At 39.7% G+C, this 25,595-nt stretch overlaps 1 long non-coding RNA gene across 6 annotated transcripts in view; it reads left to right on the forward strand.

Moving 5' to 3' along the window:
- The window catches only part of LOC111750081 (uncharacterized), a 169,631-nt gene that overhangs the window by 140,563 nt on the left and 3,473 nt on the right, over window positions 1–25,595 (forward strand). For 5 of the 6 annotated variants that reach the window (XR_010317821.1, XR_002785214.2, XR_010317818.1 and 2 more), the window contains 3 exons: window positions 3,145–3,248; window positions 3,950–4,236; window positions 15,072–19,924. This is a non-coding gene — a long non-coding RNA (uncharacterized LOC111750081). Of the gene's footprint in view, window positions 1–3,144; window positions 3,249–3,949; window positions 4,237–15,071; window positions 19,925–25,595 lie in introns of those variants that run through there. The other variant, XR_010317819.1, reaches the window with a different exon arrangement.

A 25,595-nucleotide genomic window follows, 5' to 3' on the forward strand; every position in this document is an offset into this window, starting at 1 on the left:
GTCATTGCCCTGCATTATGCTACAGCTACTTTTGTTTTGTTTTGTTTTTGAAAACCTCCTCCACAAAGTGTTTAAATTGTTTATCTTTGGTAGAAAGAGACAAGTGTGGGTTTTTTTTTTCTTTCCACAAATTTGGAGTGAAAAATCTCATCACCTGGCAGTGTCATTCAACAGCAACACCCCACTTGAAGGCAATTAATTAATTGTGAACAGAATTCCTAAAGAATAGTCATAATAATACCAGTCAGAATAGCCATTATTTGTTTAGTGCCATGTGCCAGTACATTTTTCATAAAGCCGATAAACTTGGGAGATGTAAATGTATTCCAAGCCACATCTACCCTCATGTGTTTGTGTAACTGTGAAACAACACAGCACTTCTGATAAGTCACACAACTAGGATTTAAGCAGGGCTTTCAATGGGTTTTTTTTTTTTTTTTCAATGGGTTAGTTTTGCTTTGAATCCCTGCAGAGAATTTGCATTTCTACCAAGTTCCCTGCTGAGAATTTGCATTTATACCCCAGATATACTGAATCGGAATCTACATTTAACAAGATTCCCAGGTAGTTCTTAGGTGTAACTTCCTGGGAACTTGTTAGAAATGCTAGAAATGAACTGGCTTGAAGCCCTGGCTTTAAGCCACCTTTAGTGGTTCCAAAAACCCACATTTTAGGGAGCTGATCCTATACAATTCTAGCTTATTTTAGAGCCAAACAAATGACACCATTTGCCTCAATTCAAGATTAGCAGTTTAAAAGTGAAGGATAGGATGAAGATAAATGATGGATTGAATATAAGAACGGCAGTCAAAATCCCAGAACTTCTAATGGAATCGAGAAACTCTATTTGGCCAAGTTACCAATCCTCTCTGAATCCAGAAACATATTTATATATTTCACAAAGGTGTTACTAAAAAAAAAATAGAGAAAGTTAATTAGCAATGGTAATGCTATAGACAACCACCATTTCTAGGGTATTTTTAAAAATGGTAAAAATATATATAACAAAATATAAAAATATATATAACAAAACATTTGCCAGTTCAACAATTTTACATGAATAATTCTATGATGTTGATTATGTTCACCTAGGGAATTTTCGAATTTCAAGGAGACTTCAATTCTTCGAACAATTCAAGACTAGGAATTATATTACCTATCGATAAAAAACGCATAGTGTAAAAGATATTACTTACATAAATTTTGATCTAAGGTTAACAAAAAAAAAGCAAAACTATGCTATATGTGGAAAAACATTACCCATACCCAGTCCAGACCGGTGCCATCAAGTCTATTCCGACTCATAGTGACCATATAGGACAGAGTAGAACTGCCCCATAGAGTTTTCAAGGAGCGCCTGGTGGATTTGAACTGCCGACCCTTTGGTTAGCAGCCCTAGCACTTAACCACTGCACCACCAGGATTTCCACATATCAAGGAAATAAAATACATTACCCATAAAAAAAAGTAATAGGAGTATTTTAATTCCTTGATAATTAATGAGGAAAAACTTGCTATTTATTGCTTGTTAAAGATTTTATTTCTTCATCTTCTTCTTTAAACCATAAGCTATTGAGTATGGAAATAAGGAATAATTCTGAGAATTACATGTAGAAATCACTAAAGAAAAGTGACTTTCTTTAGTCACTACATTTCTCAGGTTTAAATCTGCTGTATTGTTATTTCTCTAGCACAGCAGGTAGACTTGTGGCCTTAGAAAGGAAACAAAAACTGAGTTATTATTCTCTGTTTTTAGAATGTGCTGAGCACATATTGGGCCTCTGGAAACATGATATCAAAAAACATTAGATTGAAGGAAAGTACAAGATAAAATGAAGATCCTAAGTATATGCTAGAATGTTGTCTATGCGCCTATGGAGAATCCTTGACCTTTTTGGAGCTGGTGCTTTAAGCCTGGGGACGAGTAGTTGTTTTTTGACAGTCATGTGAAGATTGCATTGGGGACTGCAGATGTGAGAACATTTCTCTGTCAGAACTCAGAATTAAACCCACATCAAAAGCATTGCAAGAAGTAGAAGATCAGTGGGACATACTCAAAACTCTTAATGAGCAGATAGACTGCTGTATAGCTTTTGTGATGTGTGTCAACTTAGTCTTGACACAGCTGCTTCTCAATTCTCTGTGGAAGATAGAATGAGGGTACCAAGGATAATTAAAACCCGCAGATAATCCGCAGGTTCCATTTTAACCCTCAATTGTTACTGACTGCCTTGCAAGCCTTTTAAGAGATCCAGGGACAAGTTGCATCTCCTCTCTCTGATATTGGCTAATCAGCAGATCCCCAAAATTTTGAGAAAGCAGGAAATAAATGGACAGAAGAAGCTGTATGATTCAGAGTCCTGACAGGAAACAGGTGGTACACTCAGAAGGTGATTAAAAGAGCTTAATGAAGTGACCATTCTCAGTGGTGTGAGCAGGGCCAAGGGAAGAAAAATGGATGGAGAAACACTCTGGGGTTAGCAATAACCAGAAGCTTCTATCACCCCATGGAATGAAGGAGTAAGAGGAGAGAGCTGTTAGTAGAACCAACCGATACCTGACTATGGGACAGGCTACTTGGCAAGAGCTGTGGTCTTCCTTAGCGGAAGGCAGCCACTGGCAACCATGACTCCATAGAGTGGGGGCCAGGGCAGTAAACACCTAACCTCTCTCTGCTTTCACCCTGTGATCTCCTGCCAGTGCCTCCCACTGGCCAGACCAATCTGTAAGCTAGAGAAAAGACAGACCTGTTGATATAATCCCCAGATATCAGTGTCCTGGGCACAGAACAGAGTAAAGAAGGGCAAAGAGTGGATCCAGAGAATGAATGATGAATACCCAGCCTGGAAAGGTTGAGGAAAATGATGGGATAGATGATTCAGTCATGGTCACCAGCCCTTGCATTCTAACGCAAGACAGTGTCTTTTGGAAGAGATACTTTTAAAAAGTCAACAAAGAGAAGATATATGACAGCAACATCCTCTAGAAAAAGGCCATATGCCCCACATAACATATAAAAGGAATATAGCCTTTCGTCCTAGAGAGAAGGAGTCAAGTAATAAGGGGAAAGCTAATATTTATTTGGTTGCTTAACTTTTTGAAGTAGAAAATCTTATCTGTGATTATATTATCTTTTATCAACAGGGAGTCTAAGGGGATCCTTGATGTAAATCTGAATGCAGGACCATTCCAAAGGTCAATCTGAAAAGCAAAAGCTTCCGTTGTCCCTTCTAAAATTCAGAAGCAAAGTAAGTGACCTTACTCCTATATTTCAGTGGCTTTTGTGAAAGACAGTATTACTTTTATTGTTAGCTACAAGAAGAGAACAGTTTGCCCTTCATATCCACGGGTTCCATATCCGTGGGTTCAACTAAACTCGGATTAAAAATATTCAGAGAAATATAAAGAAAGTTCCAAAAAAGCAAAACTTCAATTTGCCACATACCGAGCACTACGCTGAATCCACACAAATGAAGTGATGGGTAGGCATACCCTGCTGTAGCCTCCCGCCATTTCACAGATCCTCAGTCTCTGTCCAGCACTTGTTTGAGCATTGTTTGTCTCCAGTCTTGTCATTATTCCCTAAATAATGCACTACTGTATAACAACTGTTTATACTGCATTTACATTGTATTAGGTATTATAAGTAATCTAGAAGTGATTGAAAGTATACAGAAGGATGTGGGTAGGTTACATGCAAATACTGTATCATTTTACGTAAGGTACTTGTGCAACTATGAATTTGGGTATCCACAGGGGGTTCTGGAACCAATGCCCTGCAAATATAGAGAGACTGCTATATTAAAATAAGCTTTTCTTGGAGGTCCAGCTACTGCCAGAAACTGAAATCTATACTTCTAGGTACTTATGGCTCAATTATTTTAATATGTTTATTGATCCAACAATGTGGAAGAGCCTGTGTTAATGCAGCTCTCTTTCTTTCTCTTAGTGGCAAAAATCTTGCTCCAGAGAACTTCTGGGATTCACGAAAACATGCAAGAGAACATCAGTGCCTGTCTTCCACATTTCTATTCACTTGCCATGACAGTCTTCGCCCTGTCCCATTTCCAAACCTAATCCTACCAGCACTGGGAGCATTTCAGCATTTTTGGCCCAATATTTGTTGAAGGCTAAACTGAGTTTCACTGCCACTAACTCTGAATCCAAAGTTCTGGGGTGTGCTATGGTGCCCAGAGCTTTCACTGACCCCAGCCATGGGGTGCAGCAGGTGACAAGGTAGGTTTATAATCTGTAGACTTTCATAGTCCTACCCTGCACCTCAGCTTTCTTGACTGAGGAACTGGTATTTTCCCTGCCATTGCCAGAACATCTCTCCCTCCTGAACAGGCTCTGGATCATGACTCCATCATCTTTCTTGCTGCTATTCTGAGCTTTTGCTGCTGTACTCTGTCCACCATTCGGGGTCTCACAAAGAGAGACTTGTTCCTTTTTGTCCACCTGCATACTCCTGCTCCAAAGCCTAGCCCATGTGCCTGGGCTTCTGTCTCCAAACTGAGAATTTAACTTCCCATCAAGATGGATGCACATGGAGAGATTGAGCAGAACCACAAAACACCTCCCTATCGTGAAGGCTTCTGCCACTTGGCCTCTTACATTGGTTCCTCATTTGCTGGGTTAGATGTTTTGTGTTGTCACCTGCCTCCATAAAGTCTGAGTCTGCTAAACTCCCTGCTTTTTCTGCTGAAGTCAACCCCACATCAGGGTCAGTGATGGTAGCTTCCCATTCTATCTGTCCTTAGCTTCCTTCTCCTTTTTATTGTCCCACCTTACTCGCTCCCCACTCACCTAGAGGCTAAACCCACCTAATGTTTGACAGATTGTCTGAAATGAATGAATTCCCTCTTTGCCAATCATTATTTATATTCCAGCAAGATATGATATTGAAATGTTAATCTCTCAAATAAGAGACACATTAGAGGGCTGGAACTTCATTTATTTGGTCTGAAAAATGTCAGACAAGTTTAGGAAACTTTACACTCCTCTTTGGTTATTTCATTAGGAAAAAGTAATCTCATTTAACTGGCACTTTTACATCTACATTCATGCTTTTAAAACACTGAAGTGAGTGTTCTACAGCTATGTAAAGAAACACATTATCAAAGCATTAGGAAATGATTAAACTGACATTTTCTTAAGAAAACGAAAGGAGCAGAAAAAAGCCATTCTAAAAGGACTGAGTGCTACACACTCCAGATATTATCTTCAGTGCTTACTCAGGGATCTTTAAAGAAGCTTATTACCAAGTACCCTAAGAAGACAAGTGTGGATGTGTACAGATCAGAGGAATGCAAGTTAATGCACCTGCCAGATTTTACTATCATACAAAGTATGTCAATCAGCACTCAGACCTTGCATTTAAAAATGTGTTCTTTCAGGTTTCTTCCATACTGTATCATTCATAACTCAATCCTCCAAGTCCGTAACTGTTTCATGTTGCCAATTGTCATAAATGGCATGCATACATACACAGACACACAAACACACATGTACAGACATGTGATTCTAGGTATATTTACAGTCTTTTCTGGACACCAGGCAATATTATGAAATAAGAGAATGTTAGAATTTTGACTGGTCCAACCGTGAAAAGATTCTTATTCACTTGGCATTTATTAAGCATTTTCTATGTGCCTGGCACCACTTTTCATGCTTTCACACATGCTGTCTCAGGTGATTAGCATGCAAAGCTCCAGGGTGTAGACCCAAGTGGTCAGATAATCATAGTCTTCTGTGAAAGAGCAAAAACATATATGATAAACTGGCTTTATTAGGAGAATATTTCTAGCAGTGAGGCCATCCCCATAAGAAAATTGGGAGGTCAGAGATCGTAGGCCACGGTTTTGTACAGTCTTATCTCTTTTTCTAAGGCCCTTGTCAAAGACTGGGGAGAACAATGCCAGATACTTGCTTTTTCAACATGTATGGGAAGAAGAGTGAACAAGATTTGTAGGTTTGATTACATGTTGATATGAACACTCCAAAATTTATCTAATCTTGACTTCTCAACAGCATGTGACATGGTTGACCACACCTTCCTTCTCAAAATGCTGTTTCCATGGTTTCTCAAAAACATTACAGGTTCTCTCCTCCCTCTCTGAACATTCCTTCTCAAGATGGCTTATGGTCTCCTCTTCCTCTTTCCTTTGCTTTAACGTCATTGTTCCTGCACATAGAAGCCTTCTCATTCTCCTCACTCTCTTTGGGAGATCTTTTCTACTCCCTTGGCCTCTGAGATACCAAATCTTTTACTGAGCTTCAGATCCATATAGCTTACATTTGTATTACTATCTTTACTTAGACATCCCACACTCAGACTGAACACATTCAGGGCTGAGCTCATGTTTCCCTCTCACTCCTTCCAGTTTGCTTTGGGTGTTTGCAGAATTGTCTTTTGTAAAGCAACAGTGTTGGTTTTTTGAGGATAGGAACTGTACCATATTCATCTCCTTTTTCTAGAGTCTAGCACTAGTAGGTGGAAACCCCAGTGGTGTAGCGGTTAAGTACTATGGCTGCTAACTGAAAGGTCAGCAGTTTGAATCCACTAGGTAGTCACTGGAAACTCTATGGGGCAGAAGATGTTTCATAATTGTTGTTGAATGAAGGAAAATGATTGGAGACAGTTCATTATTGCAAAACTTTAATAAAACCTAGGCATTTTTGTATTTCTGGAGATGAAGACATTAGGTTAAGGTAGAGGTAAATGAATGGATAAAGTGACGGTATATTGGAATGAATGGAATCTGTAGCCTCTTCTAAGATCATTTGAGGAAAGAAATATAACATGTCAATTAAGGCAGATTCTGGGGCCAAATCTGTTCTCAGTTGTGGACTATGTGCAACATTAACTATTGCCATGCTGTAGTTATAACTGAAGGCAACACAGCCCACTTATTATTTTGTCTTTTTTAGCTGTGCTAGGTTGTTATCTTCAGTTTAGTTTCCCAGAGGCAGACCCTGAGGTGAGGATTTGGATGGAAGTGATTTCTTAATTAAGCATTCCTAGGAAAAACTGGTGGGGTAATGGGAAAAATGAAGAAGCCCTGGTGGCGCAGCAGTTAAGGGCTTGTCTGTTTGAACCCACCCAGTGGCTCCGCTGGAGAAAGACCTGGCAAACTGCTCCTATAAAGATTAAAAAAAAAAACTAGAAATCCTTATGTTATGGGGCAGTTTCATTTTGTCACCTGGGGTTGCTGTGAGGCACAATTGAGTCGGAGGCACCTAACCACAACGATGGGGGAACAGGACAGGGAGGAGGAAGATGTCATGCAAGTCTGCAATTTCTGGCAAAGCCCAGTGGAGGGTGCTTGCACTTGATGCCACAGGAGAATTCTGGAGTGTAGAGTTTGCCTCTAAGTTGTCCGTATCTTACACTAGTCAATCACTGCCTAAAGGTCACCCTGGGAGGACAGAAACCCCTACCCATGCCCTTCCTCTGTGTTTGTGGACAAAGCAGCCCCAGTACTTCATGGGTGGTCCTCTAAAAGGCTGGTGTGGACTCTGGAAGCAAAAGTCGCTGACGCCAGGGCAGATCCCACAGAACGGAAAAAGATGAGGAGGGGTCTGGTGGTGGAACTGACTGGGTTTGCTCTAATTAGTCATCTTTAGATACCTCTGTCCTTTCCAGGATTGATTATTTTGATTAAAATGTTGAAATTGTCACTCATATGAGTGATATAAACATGATTGTGATAGTTGGTAATTACTGTTGGAGAGTCCACACTTATTTGTCCTGTTATGTAATAGGTGTGTGGTCAGAGCTGGTTCTTTTTTTTGATTGAAATGGCTACCACACCCTCAGGATAAATAATGTGAGCTTCCCGAAAAAGGCCAGAAGAGACTGCTGAAGCCTTGTTCACCTTTGAGGTAAAATATACATGTTTCAACAGTAATCTTGTACAAATATTATCCCACTTGCATTGCTTAGCCCCTAAAGGATTCCTCTTTTGGGTGAAAGAAGAGGAGAGATTGTGTGAGGGCGCTAAGTAATGTGCCCACAGTCACACAAGGAACCCTGGTGGTACAATAGTTAAGCGCTTGACTGCTAAACAAAAGGTTGGTGGTTCAAACCCATCTAGTGGCTCTGTGGGGGAGAAAAAGACCTGGCAATCTCTTCCCTTAACATAACAGATTAGAATACCTACTCTGTCACATGGGCTCACTATGAGTCAAAATCGACTTGACAGTACCTAACGACAACAACCACAGTCACATGGGAAGTTTGTCTGATTTTTGACCTGAGTAAATTTGGGAAAGTGGGTGTGACCTCAGTCGTAAGAGTCTGTCCAATATTCTGCTCTGAGTAAAGCAATAAAGAAAGTGAAGCAAAAAAATATTTGGCTGAGGGTGTGGAGACTTGGATCTTTTGTGGCTTCTCTCGACATTAGGTGTGATCTTGGCTTGGGGCGCAGCCTCAGGTCCCTCCTCCGTAAAACGGGAATAATAATGCCTGCCTACTTCACAGGGCTGATGTTAGGAACTAGGCAGATTATATATACCAACACCCAGTGAAATTAAGTGCTATACACGTAAGAGGTAGTATCACGATTATTTTCCTGCCCCCACCATTTACTAGCTGTGCCGTCACAACCAAGTTACTTAACCCCCGTCTCTGCTTTGACTTCCTCATTGGTATAAAGAACTTATTAAGAGTAGGTGCCTCGCAAGGTTGTTTTAAGGTTAAAATTAGATGATACATGTAAAATGCTTAGCACAGAGCCTAGGAAATAGAAAGCAGCCTATGAATATCTGCTATTTTTATCCTTTAGACACGACAGTCTTAAAGCATTGAATCTCAAGGATCACCACTTTCTACATTATAAAATCATTCTATTGTGCCTGGATTTGCATTACTTTATTTTATCGCATTTCAGGATTTCAGGACATAGTGAACAGATTTATACCGTTGACTTATCAGTCATGTCTCAGCCTTCATCTTTTCAACTTTGTACATTCCAATTCTTTCAGATTGTTCTCACACCATTAAAAAAAAAAACCATTACCATAGTTTTTTGACTCATTTCTAGTTGCATCTCAAAAATAAAAGAACAAATAAATAAAATCAAAGAGAGAAAGAAAATGATGAAATACCCAAAAGCACATATGGCATTTGTCTCATGTTTATAAGAAGGTAGTCTTGCTGCTTTGTTCCCAGTACGGTTTTAATGATGCCTTTTTAGTATGTAGTAGTCAAATTCAACTCAGGTCAAGAACCAGAAGACGAAGGTACTACTCTTCAGTCTGCCCTTGCCTCCCAGTGTATCCTTGGGCAAGTTACCAATCACCTAACAAGACTGTGGTGAGGATGAAGTGAAGTCATATATATCAAGAGCTTGGCATGTAGCTGACCTGTAGAAGATCCTCAAAAATTGTGGCTTCTTTCCTTAATTCCTTTCATACCTCTCTGAGCCTCAGCTTTCTGGCCTGTGGGATGCGGACTTTAATTCTCACCCTGTGTCTCTCTGGGGTGGTTACAAGGCAGAGTTGGAATAAAGTTTATGAACAACTCAAGTCATTGTAAGACATTACTGTTGACAACATCAGTGGTTACACATTTACTAATTTATTTGGGAATATTATAACTGTCTTATATTACAGGTACTGTGCTGATTGCTTGGGGTATAATGTTGACTGCTACAGACATTCCTACCTCTAAGCAACGTTTAGAAGGAAAACACATGCCTTAGGAATCTTTCCTGGTGCTGGTTTTAAGAAAACAGATATCAAAAGCTCTGTTGATAATTAAGCCTGTTTACTTTTGTTTAACCCAGCACTTCTCAAGGTTATTTCATCATAGAACACTCTCCCCCCATCATTGTTTTTTGATGGAAAACCCATTAAAATGCCACTAGACACAATTTGGGAACAGCCATTGAAGCAAGCAGGATTTCCTCTCCCATGAGGCCTGGTATCTATTCCTTCAATGGACTGTATTTGCATAAATCATATTATGTAGGTGGCTGCCTGCTCTGCCCGTGGTCAGGGCCAGCCCTCGATAGGCTACAACCCTGGAGTGAACAAAACAGACGTCATTCTTAGGCAGAAAACACAAACTTTGTCAGAAAATAAATTACTGGAAACATTTTTATTAAAGAAGAGGAGTAGTTTCAAGGGTATGATAGCTTCTGTTAAAGCTTATGCAGTTAATCATTCCATGTTTGAGGTTTGGACTTTCTTCCCTTTGATGTAATTAGCCATTAGGCTTTCTAAAGTACATTTTTCATGTCAAGGAGACAATGGTTTCAAAGGCGAGATAGGGTGGGGCTGAACGGAAGGCCAAGTTAATGCACAGAGCAGCAAAAGACACAGGAAAATATCAACACTTCTTGCACAAGCCATTTGCTAACAATGCATTAGAACATGATGCTATTTTCACTTTAACCCTTTCATGGACTGCATTGTAAGGGTTTTCTGGAACTTCCTCCAAAACCATAGGATGGAGAGTATGTTTGGGGATATAGACTCTCTTCTCCTGGTTTGACCAGAGAAGCTCTCCTATTATGTTTTATTTTTTTATGCTTCTAAGTAAGATGTCATTTGAAAACAGAATAACTCCTAAAAACATTTCAAAACTTCTGAAAGACATTATTTCACTGAGCAAGACAGGATTAGTTTGCTACCTGTTGGCCCATTCCCATCAAAAATGGGCTTATCAGAACATAATATTGAGTCAAGATATTCAAAGAAAGAGTAGTTTCTCCAAATAGTTTATTTCTTCAATAAATGTTTGTTGAAAGTCTACTACACTCAACAGTTCAGTGGTAGAATTCTTGCCTTCCATGCGTGAGACCCGAGTCTGATTCCTGGCCAGTGCACCTCAAGTGTAGCCACCACCCATCTGATAGTGGAGGCTTGCTTGTTGCCATGATGCTGAACAAGAACTTCAGCAGAGCTTCCAGACTGAGGCAGACTAGGAAGGAAGGCTTGGGGATCTCCTTCTAAAAATCAGTCAATGAAAACCCCATGGATCACAATGGGCCTATCTGCAACTGATCGTGGGGATGACACAAGATCGGGCAGTGTTTCCTTTTGTTGTGTGTGGGGTTACCCATGAGTTGGGGGTCAACTCAACAGCAGCTAACAACTACATGCAAGGCACTGTTTGGTTTGTGTGTGTATGAGCATATCTGCATGAATGGGTGGATGTGTGTGTGCATGTACAGTGCACATATATATGTGTACATATGTATACGTACATGTGTGTGTACGTGTGAGGGCATACATGTGTGTAAGGAGCCCTGGTGGCACAGAAGTGCTTGGCTGCTAACCAAAAGGTTAGCAGTTTGAACCTGCCAGCCACTCCAAGGGAGAAAGATTGGGCAGTCTGTTTCTGTAAAGATTTACAGCCTTAGAAGCCCTATGGGGCAGTCCTACTCTGTTCTATGGGGTCAGTATGAATCAAAATCGAACCGACGGCAATGGGCTTGGTTGGGGTACATGTGTGTATGTGTGACTATGTAAATGAATAATTTCTTTTATAAGGATCAGCACAAAGCTGGTTCTTATGAGGCAGAGGTTAAAGATGTCCCAAATGTCCAACTTTTCCAAGCTACCATACCGCTCCATCATCTCTAACCTCAACTACTTCCTCTCCCTTCGGTACTCTCCCTCATGTCTTTGGGTCTGCTAATTCACTGCAACATCTCACAGAACTCACGAATCTTATAAAGGAAATGGCTCATGTGGTTGTGGAGGCTGGCAAGTCCCAAGTTTGGTGGGCCAGGCATAGGCTTCTCCTGACCCACATGGCTGCAGGAGTGACAAACCCAAATCGGCAGTTCAGACCACAAACTGCTGGCTCAGAAGGCTGAGGAAGGTGGTGAATCAGGTCACGTGATAGACCACCCAGCCCAAGGGGCTATGGAGGCTGGCAAACCCCAGAATCAGTAGGTCAGACAGCAAGCCTCTGGGAAGGTCAATTGATCATGAACTGGACTCGGGAACCAGACACAGAAAGAGAGAGCCTCACCAGGACACACACATATATCTTAGATATAGGCCACACCCCAGGAAAGGGTATAACTTTAGGAAGGGTGGGATTTGAGTCACGCCATCCTGCAAGGCTGCCACCCAAGACACAGCTTACATTAATCCTGCCAAATCGACATGTATGGGTCAGGATCCACAACACATAAAATGGAGGGCAACCACACAATACTGGGAATCATGGCCTAGACAAGTTGACACATAACCCTATCACAGGCTCCATATACCTTATTTGCATTTTGTGTGAGTCACAAAGACCATGGGGGCCATATTAAGTAATTCACTGCACCGCAATATGTGTTGTGTGTGCTGTGTGTGTGAATTAGAGGAGGTTCAAAGCTGCCACTGATCTGAATCCTACCTTCAAGTATTTTAATCCAGTGTAAGAGATAAGACACAAATGCAAACAATAACAATCCAGGGTAGAAAGTAGTATATGCCATCTAGTAGATGAAGATAAGTTCACGTTCAAATTAAAATGAAAAAGTCACTGCCCCAGAGGATATCCTTGCCTTAGTTCTTTGTCTTGTTGAAATATTACATATATAGTAAGACCACCAAAAAAAAGTACATAAGCTAATATTTAGAAGATTTCTGTCACCCAAAACTGATTGTTTTTAAACTCTTTTTATCATATTTATCTGAGCATATTTATTGAATGAAAAAACTTAAAAAAGTTGAAATTGAAATTTCCTTTGATCCTGCAATTCTGTTCCCCTTGGCCCATCTCCAGAAGCCCTGGTGGCGTAGTGGTTAAGAGCTATGGCTGCTAACCAAAAGGTCAGCAGCTGAAATCCACTAGGCGCTCCTTGGAAACTCTACGGGGCAGTTTTACTCTGAATCGTTTCGATGGCAACAGGTTTTTTTTTTTTTGGCCCATCTGGAGTAGCAATTACTCTTATGAATTTGGTGTGTGCCCTTTCAGCCCATGTTTAGTATTTCTACACATATATATTTGTATCTATGTATGTTTTCGCTCTGTTTTTCCAAACATGTATATGTGGTATCATACTTTTAAATTTTCTTGATCTTGCTTTTTTTCACTCAACATTTCTATTTTTGAGATAAATACAAATTGAAATAAACAGACAAGGCCCTAGTTCACTACCTTTATTTCTGCTTTAGTATCCCCACTTGGAACTTCATCTCCTTTTATTTATTCATCCCCTTACTGATAGGTATTTAGGTATTTTCCAATTTTTCATAATTAGAAATGATGCTGCAATGAACGTCTTTGTATATGTGTCTATTTGTAAGTATGCAAGAATTTCTCTAGGGCAGATGCTTAGTAATAGAAATGAGGGCTTGCAGGGTATAAACTTTTACTAAATGAAACAAAAAAAACAAACCCACTGCCATTTTTGATTCTGGCTTATAGTGATGCTGTCTGTAGGACAGAGTAGAAGTGCCCCATAGGGTTTCCAAAGCTGTAAATCTTTACAGAAGCAGACTGCCACATCTTTCTCCCACATCTTTCTCCACCAGAGGCTGGTAGCTTTGAACCGCAGCCCTTTCAGTTAGCAGCCGAATGCTTTAACCACTGTACCACTAGAGCTCCTTACAGTTTTATTAAAACAAAAAAACAAACCTGTTGCCGTTGGGTTGATTCCAACTCATAGCGACCCTATGAGACACTTTTACTAAACCCCCCCAAAAAAAGCTTTTACTAGATCCTACTAAATTGCTCTCCAAATAGCCCTACCTCTTTCTACTTCCAACATCAGCGCCTGAAAGTTCCTATTTCTCTACATTCCGGCTGGTGTGGTGTGGTCAAACTTTAAACATTTTTGCCAATCTGACAGATGTTTTTATTTGTTGTTTTTGATGACTAGTGAGTTTGAACATCATTTCAAAGATTTAGTGATCATTTGAATTTCTTATGCATATACTTTGTATCATTCCACCACTTTTCTTTTAGGTTATACTAATGATTTCTCCACAGCGTAATTTGCAAGAGAATTACAAGTTTTTTTCTAAGTGAGGCATTGCCTTTAAACTTTACGATATCTTTTAATATGAAATGATGTTTTTATTTTCATACACTCACATAATTGATTTTGTGCTTTTAGTGTCTTTTGAAAGAAATCCTGCAGCAATAAAGCTATCGTTCCAAGTTTTCTAATCAACTGAGAATTTAATTTTTGTAGGTGTGGAATAGGGATTTAATTTAATTTCTTCCACAACGGTCATTGATATTTTTACATCCTATTTATTCTGGTTTTTTGATTTAAAAGGACAGCAGAGTACAGTAATTAAGACCATGGATTCTAGAGTCAGGCTGTTTCGGTTCAAATCCCAGATCTGCCACTTAAGACATAGGGCAAGTTATTCTCTATGCCTCAGTTTTCTCATCTGTAAAATGTAGGTGATAATAATACTACTTTTCATAGGGGCTGTTGTCAGGATTAAATTAGTTACTGTATGTAGACCACTCAGAACAGTCCTAGAATGTAGTAAGCACTATATATGTCTGTTATTATTAATTCTTTGTGAGGATAAATATTACAGTATAACCTGGGCAGGTTTTTAAATATGTATATCTAACAACTTTTATTTCAGGTATGATAAACATATTTGTACATGGCAAGATGACCTGAAGAACAATGGCATACATATACAGAGAACTAAACGACATATGGCTAACTCTTAATCATATTTATTTATGAGCCCTAAGAGCCCTGGAAACCCTGGTGGCACAGCAGTCTAAGAGCTACTGCTGCTAACCGAAAGGTTGGCATTTGGAATCCACCAGGTGCTCCTTGGAAACCCTATGGGTCAGTTCTACTCTAGCAGGTGGCTACCTGCTCTGCCCGAGTGGTGCAGTGGTTGAGGCGATCTGCTGCTAACTGAAAGATCAGCTGTTCAAAGCCACCAGCTGCTCCGCAGGAGAAAGATGTGGCAGTCTGCTTCTACAAAGATTAACAGTCTTGGAAACCCTATGGGGCAGTTCTACTTTGTCCTATAGGGCCACTATGAGTCAGAATTGACTTGATGGCAGTGAGTTTCCTGGGCAAGGACTTTAAATACCTCACTTATCTTTTTTATCTTTATTTTTTTACCTATCACAGTGCCTGGCACACAGTGCGCATCTGATGAACGAATGATTTTCTCACGTGTAGGTTTGGCTATACATCCCACTATTTCCTGTCAGTATTTTCTCAGGATGGAAACAGCCTGAATATCAGCACAAGCAAACCCAGGAGGATCAATCAGCTGCAAAATTATTATGCAAAGCATCCGTGAGCCAAATATAAATGACTTTTGGATTATCTGATGTTATGTTTCTTCTGCATCGCTGCCTCTTCATCAGTGTGAATACGCAACAGATAGGTGAGCTAGGCAATCAAGTGCCTGCTTCACCATTAAGGAGCCCAAGAAAATAGAAACATTCCAAATTATTTTAGAATGGACTTCTTATTAATGTTACTACATTTATGCTCTTGAACATCGTACTATAAGGCACTTGGGGATTTTTAAGTTGAATTTATTGTGATTAAACTTACTGGTATCTTAATTAGGGAAGGAAAATGTGTCAGGGCTTGTGTATCAAATTTTTGTCCATCCATCTGCCCATTTATCCATCTCCGCATATATCCATCTATTCTACAAATATTTAGGGAGATACTGCTGTATGCTTGTGTGCATTGGCTGATGCTGTGAAGATTTCTTCAATTTCTTCAAGAAATATTCAAGCAAATAGAGATCTCTTTAAGAAATATTTATCGAGCACATAATTTTCCAGATGAGGTGTTGTCAAAATATAGTTCATAGCAAGACTGACATGGTCCTGGACCTAAATGAATGTAATGCAGCATACATCATCAATATATTCCAACTTATTCTATTTGGGGGCATCAAAGGATTAGGTTAAATATATTCAAAATATGATGTCTCTCATTAAATTTATTACTGTTATTTGGTGCTATTTGCATGTATTGTAGATCAACTCAAATTCCTCTGAAATGCATGAAGAATTTGTTCCAAATTAATTTGGTATAGCAGTGACTGGCTAGCTGTTCTGGGCACATCACTGGACTATATTTCCCAGCCTCTTTTGCACTATAGGTGTAGCTACATGACTGAGTGTTGGCCAATGGGACGTGGGCAAAAGACAGGTACATTATTTCTGGACCTCTCATGTGGTCCTTCACCCTTTCTCCTTCCCTGTTAGCTGGCTGGAAGCTGACACCCAGTTTAACATTGGAAGCTTTGTATGGAAGATGACTCTGTCAGCTTGGAATCCTGAATGACTATATGGAGTCCAACAACCATGACTACCACCCACTCCAGCCAATTGGACTTCATGTGGGTGACAGATAAAATCCTATTGTGTTAAACCACCAAGGTTTGAGAATTTGTCTGTGACAGTTGATTTCTTATGTGGGTCAGGTTTTGAACATTTCTCTGTGCATTTCAGTGGCTTTTTATAAGTTCAATTTATTTCCTGCCTTCTGATGCCAAATCAACTCTCTACTTCCAGCTCTTCCTTCTGTTGTAGTTTCTACCTATAGGAAGAGCTAAGTCCAGACCTTGTTAAAAGGGAGATGAGCATTTATTGAAGAGAGGCTGTGATGGTTAAATGTTGCATGTCAAGTTGGCTGGGCCATGATTTTCAGTAGTTTGGCAGTTATATAATGATGTAATCATCCTCCATGATGTTATCAGCCAATCAGTTGTAAGGGGAGTTTCTTCAGGAGTGTGGTCCACATCCAAAATACATATGGATGTTCTGGTAAAATTTGCTTGCTTGCTATGGATCCTGCATCCAGCTCACCATCATCTGGCCTCTGGTTCTTGGAATTTGAGCCAACGGCCTGCCATACTGCCTGCTGATCTTGGAATTTGCCAGCCTCCACAGCCCATGAGCCAGCAGCCTGCTCTCTGACCTGTCTGTCTTGGGTTTTTCAGTCCCTACAGCTATGTGAGTCAGGAGAAGTCTCCAGCCTGACACCTGACTCACGAAACAGACCTGGGACTTGCCAGCCTCTACAACTGTGTGAGCCATTTCCCTGTGATAAATCTACTTTGTGCACTGTCTCTATATATAGGCTTTGTTGGTTTTGCTTCTCTAGAGAACCCAGCCTAAGACAGAGGCATATGACACAAGCCAGATGTACATTAAATGCATAGAGAAGTAACTAAAGAATATTTAGAATGGGAGAGATTTGGAGAGAAATGTGGACCACTGTCTGAAGCAGTTTTTTTTTTTTTTTTAATTACTGTGGTAAGATATATGTAAGAAAACATTTGCCATTTCCACTGTGTACAGTTCAGTGACATTAGTTACATTCGTCATATTAGCGGTTTACCATGGGGCAATTTTTTAGCAGGAACAAATACCCCGAGAGTTCTATATTCATTTAGCAAGCACACAGTCTTACATAGCATCAGAGTAATAGAATCTAGATCCTGTTCCCTGCGTATGAAGAAGGTATCTTCCAATCAAAATAAATGTCTATGAGACATGTGTTAATCCTTCCCAAGGGAGTAGTAGTTCCATTATAATTAAAATGCCACCACTTTTCAGTTTGTTGGAGTCCTGTGATCCAGGCATTTTCATTGTATTCCCTTTCTTTTGTCGGTTTCTGTTCTACAATGATAAAACATTTGAAATTCTGGTATTGAATTCCATCCCCTCGTGAGACTTTCCCATTTAGAGACCTGGCTCTTTAGCAGTGCCAAAGTTTTAGCTTCTAAAATTCAGATGCAGAGATTTAAAACCAGTGACAATCTGGGCAGATGTCAGTGGGTGAGAGGTTTCCACAACCAGTTCTCATAAAGCACGTGTCCACGCTGCACTGTGGCTTCTAATCCACAAATAAAGCACAGATCCTACTGCGATCATGTCCAAAGGCAGATATTTTATTCAAATAATCTCATACTGCTCTGTGGGAAATACTATTTTCATTATGTTTGCAAACATGTTAGCATCCATTAAAATGTGCACTGCCTGCAAGAAAGATTCATGGTGAGCTCTTCCAGTTCAAGGACATATTTGTGAACAGCTTTCATGAGACAGAAGTTTATAACATGGTGGTTTGAAGTGTGTACTGTTTTACGTTACTGCTCTCATTAGAAAGTTTCAGTGTACAGGAGTCTGGGGTACTTTCCATCCCTCCAGCCATCTGACAGGGCCAAGCCTTTGACAGGCTTTGCAATTTATCAGTTTATATTTTAGGAGGTTTCGGTGTGTGCCACACCTGTCAACTTATAAACAAGGAAGCGGGTTGAAACATGGGCTCCAGCTCAGGAGGAATCCAGAAAGGCAGTTTTGTCTCAGCTGGTACCTGGGAATAAGCAGCATTTTTGTCTTTTCTCCATGGAAAATGCATTATGATTTGAAGGTAATTCATTAAACAAATATCTTGTAACTATAGAATTGTATAAACTACAGGATTTGAGAATTAGAAACACCTCAAGATCCCCTTTTCCATGTGTAGGACTTCATTCCATTCTTATTTTTGGTTCTATGCTTTTCTTTTTATTTTCTTTACTATCCCATGCATGGTATCCTTATGTATTTCAATATTTTTGAAGCCTTTCCTTTTGTTTCTATATTATTTTTCTTCTGTCTTATGTTCTTATGCTCTGTGGGCTGTTTAGATTTTCCTCTTGTCTTAATGACTTCATACCCTGCTTTGCTGCGAACATGCTTTCTCCTTTTCCTCTCTGTATCTTTGTATTGCCCATCTAGGTATTCTTCTGTTATACAATGGATGTGATACTAAAAAATTGAAAGCAGAAAGTGTTTATAAATTGAATCTAACTTTTATGTAGACTTATATTATGTTTTCAAAGATGTCCAGTATTAGTTTGGTAAAATGCTATCTAGTTTGAGGTACAGCTAGAGTAGTCTTTTTTTTTTTTTCTCCTAGATGAATAATTATACAGAGGCAGAGGCTCATTAAGTGTGGATAAAAGCTTAAGCAAACTTTAATTTCTAACACCTGCATTCATACATGCATAAACATGCACACACTACACATACACACATGCATGCACTACTCACACACACACATGCACACACTTGTCCTTCCTGGTAATGGCCAGGTGAGCAAAGGCTTGAAAACTAATCCTATCAAGAGCGAATGGTGCTCTTGATCAAAAGGAGTAAAAGTGTGGAACAGGGCTTCACATTTTTATTGGAAACCAGACTTACTGGATACATTGAGATTGGAGGAACTCCCAAATCTATTGCCTTGACACAACTTTTAAGCCTTGAACTGAAACTATCCCATGAAGTCATCTTAAAATAAACAACAATTTAACTCGATTAATAAAGAAGGTTCATCTTGAACATTGTGCTCTTTTTAAAGAATTATCTATGTGAGATTAAATGGACAACAGTAACTCTAAAACACAAATGAGAACTTTAACGGGCAGAGTCTAAATTAACGATGGTGAAATAATATGGGCAGAGATAAGGAGAACGGTGACGCAATGTGAAGTATGTAACCATTGTCAATGAGCTATACATGTAAAAATTGTTGAATGATTATGTTTTGTTGGGTGTATTTTCACCAAAAATGAAAATAATAAATTTTTACTTAAAAGTTTTTGGAAAAAAAAACAAGAGTGGCTGGTGTTCAGTGGTGGGTTGGTTGGCCGAAGTCCTTAAAAATTTGAGTCCAGATACATAGGTTTACCATCACCCCACACTCAGGCAAAATATCCCATCTATCCTTAAAAATTATGCTAAGTGACAAATCACATCTTTGATTTTAGAAGAGGCCTTGAAAGCTAAAACCAAACTGCTGTGCTATTGTTAAATTGTATAAGTCATGTTTGTATATTAGGCTTTGACTTCTTTTGGAGACAGTCTGGTGACCAAAGGAAGAAAATTTCACCCTTGTTAGGCTCTAGATTGGCAGAGCCTAGGCCCGTGGAAGAGAGAAGCGTCCCAGGGATTCCTTACCAAGACTAGTTTTTCTTATCTTTATTCTGATGGACCTTAAGTTGACTGAAAAATTATTTGTTTATCAGTGATTGGTAAAAAATGGTAGTCACCACATTGAGCTGAACCAATGATTCAAGGAATACTTTGGTAAAGTAGAAAAATCTGTGGTTAATGACCCAAAAACCAAAACAAACCCACTGCCATCGAGTCGATTCCGACTCATAGTGACCCTATAGGGCAGAGTAGAACTGCCCGATAGAGTTTCCAAGGAGCGCCTAGTGGATTTGAACTGCCGACCTCTTAGTTAGCAGCCGTAGCACTTAACCACTATGCCACCAGGGTTTCTGGTTAATGATAGTCATCTGATAATGATTAAAAATTATTTTTTGTAATTTGTTTTTATTAAAATTGGCACGTCTCCAGACAAAGTTGATATTGGGCAAATTTCTGAGGCATTACAGTGCAAACATGGCCTTTGTAAAGTGGGAAGAGCATGGCTTTGGAGTCAGGTAGAACTGGTTCAGTCCTAGCTCTTTCTCTAATGACCTGTGTGATCTTGGGCTTTTATTTCCTTACCTATAAAGAGGATCACGGTTCCTACTTAACTGGGTTATTGGGAGAATTAAGGAATGTGATCCTTGTAAAGGTCAGAACAAATAGGGATTCCATGTTGGTGGCTCTTCCTGGACCCATCTTTTGGCATCCACCTTCTGGCTGGTATCCCATTGTCTGGACCTTTTTGTCATCTACTCACATGTACTTCCAGGAAATCTAGGACCAGAGTTCAGGCTGGAGCACTTTACAAGGACCCAATTTCTCCTCTAGAGCTTTAAGATACTCGTTGGTCACCTAGGGTCTGCTTGTACCACCCATGATCCCCATGACCTCCAAGTCCTTATATATGCTGTGAAACTTTGCCTATTTTATCTGGGATAGCATAGATTCAATTCAGTGATTCCATTTCACCCTAACATTTGAACCCTACTACAGGCATACCTTGTTTTACTATGCTTTTCTTTATTGCACTTCATAGATACTGCATTTTTTACAAATTGAAGGTTTGTGGCAACCCTGCATTAAGCACCATTTATCAGCACCATTCTTCCAACAGCATGTGCTTACTTTGTGTCTCTATGTCACATTTTGGTAATTCCCGCAATACTTCAAACTTTTCCATTATTATGGTATCTGTTATGGTGATCTGTGATCCATGATCTTTGATGTTACTACTGTGATTGTTTTGGGGAGTCACAAACAACACCCATATGAGATGGTGATCTTAATCGATAAATGTTGTGTGTGTTCTGACTGCTCCACCCACCAGCCATTCCCCTATCTCTCTCCCACTCCTCAGGCCTCCCTAATCCCTGAGACATGAAAATATTGAAATAGGCCCTCTAATTTTCAAGTGAAAGGAAGAGTTGTCTCCCACTTTAAATCAAAATCTAGAAATGATTAAGCTTAGCGAGGAAAAAGCGAGGAAGGCATGTTGAAAACTGATAAGCCGAAAGCTAGCCTCTTGTGCCAAACAGTTGCCAAGTTGTGAATGCAAAGGAAAAGTTCTTGAGTGGAATTAAACGTACTACTCCAGTGAAAAGAAAAGTCATAAGAAAGCGAAACAGCAGTTATTGCTGATATGGAGAAAGTTTTAGTGGTCTGGATAGAAGATGAAACCAGCCACAACATTCCCTTAAGCCAAAGCCTAATCTAGAGCAAGGCTCGAATTCTCTTCAATTCTATGAAGGCTGAGAGAGGTGAGGAAGCTGCAGAAGAAAAATTTGAAGCTAGCAGAGGTTGGTTTATGATGTTTAAGGAAAGAAGGCATCTTCGTAAGATAAAAGTGCAAGGGGAAGCAGCAAGGGCTGATGTAGAAGTTGCAGCAAGTTATCCAGAAGATCTAGCTAAGATAATTGATGAAGAGGGCTACACTAACCAACAGATTTTCAGTGTAGATGAAACAGCCTTATACTGGAGGAAGATGCATCTAGGACTATCACAGCTAGAGAGGAGAAGTCAATGCCTGGCTTCAAAGCTTCAAAGAACAGGCTGACTCTCTTGCTAGGAGCTAATGCAGCTGATGACTTTAAGTTGAAGTCAATGCTCATTTACCATTCTGAAAATTCTAGGGTCCTTAAGAATTTTATGCTAAATCTACTCTGCCCGTGCTCTATAAATGGAACAACAAAGCCTGGATGATAGTACATCTGTTTACAACATGGTTTACTGAACATTTTAAGCCCTCTGTTGAGATCTACTGCTCAGAAAAAAAATTCCTTTCAAAATATGGCGGCTCATTGACAAGGCAACTGGTCACCCAAGAGCTCTGATGGAGATTTACAAGGAGGTTAATGTTGTTTTCATGCCTGCTAATACAACATCCATTCTGTAGCCCATGGATCAAGGAGTAATTTCAACTTTCAAGTCTTATTATTTACGAAATACATTTCTTAAAGCTATAGCTGCCATAGATAGTGATTCCTCTGATGGATCTGGGCAAGTAAATTGAAAACGTTCTGGGAAGGATTCACCATCTCAGATGCCATTAAGAACATTTGTGATTCATGGGAGGACATCAAAATATCAACATTAACAGGAGTTTGGGAGAAGTTGATTCCAACCCTCATCAATGACTTTGAGGGCTTCAAGACTTCAGTGGAGGAAGTAACTTCAGATGTGGTGAAAACAGCAAGAGAACTAGAAGTGGACCCTGAAGATATGACTGAATTGCTGCAATGTCATGATAAAACTTTAATAGATGGGGAGTTGCTTCTTGTGGATGAGCAAAGAAAATGGTTTCTTGAGATGGAATCTACTCCTGGTGAAGAAGCATTGTTGAAATGACAACAGAGGATTTAGGATATTACATAAACTTATTTGATAGAGCAGTAGGAGCCTTTGAGAGAATTGACTCCAGTTTTGAAAGAAGTTCTACTGTGGGTAAAATGCTATCAAATAGCATCACATGAAAGGAAGAATCAAACAATGTGGCAAACTTCATTGTTGTCTTATTTTAAGGAATTGCCACAGCCAACCCAACCTTCAGCAAACACCACCCTGGTCAGTCAGCAGCCATCAACATTGAGGCAAGACCCTCCACCAGTAAAAAGATTATAGCTCGCTGAAAGCTCAGGTGATGGTTAGCATTTTTTAGCAATAAAGTTTTTTTTTTTCAATTAAGGTATATACACTTTTTTTTAGACATAATGCTATCGCACACTTAATAGACTACAATATAAACATAACTTTTATATGCATGGGAAACCAAAAATTCATGTGACTCTCTTTAGTGTGATATTCACTTTATTGTGGTGATCTGGAACCGAACCCACAATATCTCTGAGGTATGCCTGTGTATCTTCTTCCACTAACCATCTGTCAGTTTGTGCACTGTGGTTGCTTGTGTGTTGCTGTGCTGCTGGAAGCTATGCCACTGATATTTCCAATACCAGTAGAGTCACCCATGGTAGACAGGTTTCAGCAGAGCTTCCAGGCTAAGACAGACTAGGAAGAAAGGCCTGGAAATCTACTTCTGAAAATTATCCATTTTCTGACTTGTTCTCTTGGGACACTTCATCAAGAGGGATCAATTGCTGGAGGAGGACATCATCTTTGGTGAAGCCGAGGTCCATTGAGGTCCAGGGAAACTCTAAGTGAAATGGATTGGCAAAATAGCCATAATGATAGACTTCAACATGCTGACAATCATGAGGAGATGCAGGACCATGCAATACTTTGTTTTGCTGTACATAAGGTTGCATGAGTTGGAGCTGACTCATCAGCAACTATCTAATCTTTATCTGTCTGTCTATTTATTGGAACCCTGGCAGCACAGTGGTTAAGAGCTATATGGCTGCTAACCAAAATGTCGGCAGTTCGAATCCACCAGTCGCTCATTGGAAACCCTATGGGGCAGTTCTACTCTGTCCTATAGAGTCACTATGAGTCGGAATCAACTCAATGACAATGGGTGTTTTGGTTTATCTATCTTTCTTACAGCCAAGCTGACAGAGAATCTGGTAACATAACCAAAGCATTCACTCTAACCCACCTTCAATACAAGTAAGGATTAGCGACTTCTAGTCACTAGTCACTAGTGCCTTTTGGGGATCCGGGCCCTAGTGCTTTTGCCTAATTTGAAGGAGGATCTCTAATAGCAGACAGTTTTAGAATAGGCAAGTGGGAAAGCAAACTTTATGGATTTAATAGCATTAGAGTTGGAAAAGACCTGAGATATTCTCTAGTCCAATTTCTCAATTATATAGATGAAACTAAAGCCCAGAGTGGTTAGGTTAAATGTCCAAGGTCACTCAATGAGTTAAAGTGGTAGCTGAGACTAGAATATGAGTATTCTGATTCCTAAACTAGTGTTTATTTTCCCCCTCTGCACTTTGTTGTCTCTTGGAAACAGATGCTTTCTTGCTGACTGGCTCCATAGGGGTTCTCAACTCAAAGGACATGGGTGACCTATGCTTCCATCCTCATATTCTCATGCTCCTGGCCTTTAACCCCCATCTTTTCTCTCTCTCTCTTATTCTGATAGTCAAAAACCTAAAAGCCTTATGCAAACAGTTTTTTATCCATTGATAAGTACTGTAAGAATGTTACACCTAATTAATGATAAAATTATAGAAATGCAGAATTCATTAGATATATATCAAGCACATATAAGATATTGTGCTGGTTGCTATGGATACAACACTGGTCAATATATAGTTTCTGCTATGAAAAAACTCACAGCTCAGTGGGAGAAATACATTTGTAAACAAATTGTAATTCAAATAAATACAACAACTTATAGTATAAACAGAACCCATTTTTAATAGTTTGAGGGTAATTGGGAAGAATGGATGGACATAGCTTTTGAGTATTACTTCCTTATATTGGATGAATATATTTGTGTATATACTAACCAGTTTTTCCCTGTCACCCCCCTTCTATTTAACATAAAATATTTAACAGTAGTTAGCGTGATATTTCAGTATTTAAGTTACAGGATATTCAAGTGGGACACTCAGCCCTAAAGATGGATGAGGTGATATTTTTGTATCCTCTGTTGTTGAGAGAAAAAATAAAAGTTGCTGTCAAGTAGATTATGACTCATGGTGACCCCAGGTGTGCACAGGAGAACTGTGCTCCATAGGGGTTTCAAAGCTGTGGACTTTAAGAAGCAGATTGCCAGACATTTCTTCCAAAGCACCTCTGGATAGACTGGAACTGACAGCCTTTTGATTAGTAGTTGAATGCTTAACTGTTTGCACCAACCAGGGCCGTAATTAATGATAAAATTATAGAAATACAGAGTTCATCAGATATATATTGAGCACATGTCAATGTGCTGGTTGCTATGGATACAACACTGGACAATATGTAGTTTCTGCCATGAGAAATACTGAATATACCATTGACTGACAGAAAAATGAACAAATCTGCCTTGGAAGAAGTACAACCAGAATGCTCCTTAGCAGACAGGATGGTAAGACTTTGCCTCACATGCTTTGGACTTATCAAGAGGGACCAGTCCCTGGAGAAGGACATCATGCTTGGTAAAGTAGAGGGTCAGGGAAAGAGAGGAGGACCCTCAAGGAGATGGACTGACACAGTGGCTGCCATAACAGGCGCAAACATAGAAAAGATTGTGAGGATGGTGCAGGACTGAACAGTGTTTTGTTGTACATAAAAAAAGAAAAACAAAACC

The sequence above is a fragment of the Loxodonta africana genome, chromosome 14 (assembly GCF_030014295.1).
Source record: "Loxodonta africana isolate mLoxAfr1 chromosome 14, mLoxAfr1.hap2, whole genome shotgun sequence".
Classification (NCBI taxonomy): Eukaryota; Metazoa; Chordata; class Mammalia; order Proboscidea; family Elephantidae; genus Loxodonta; species Loxodonta africana.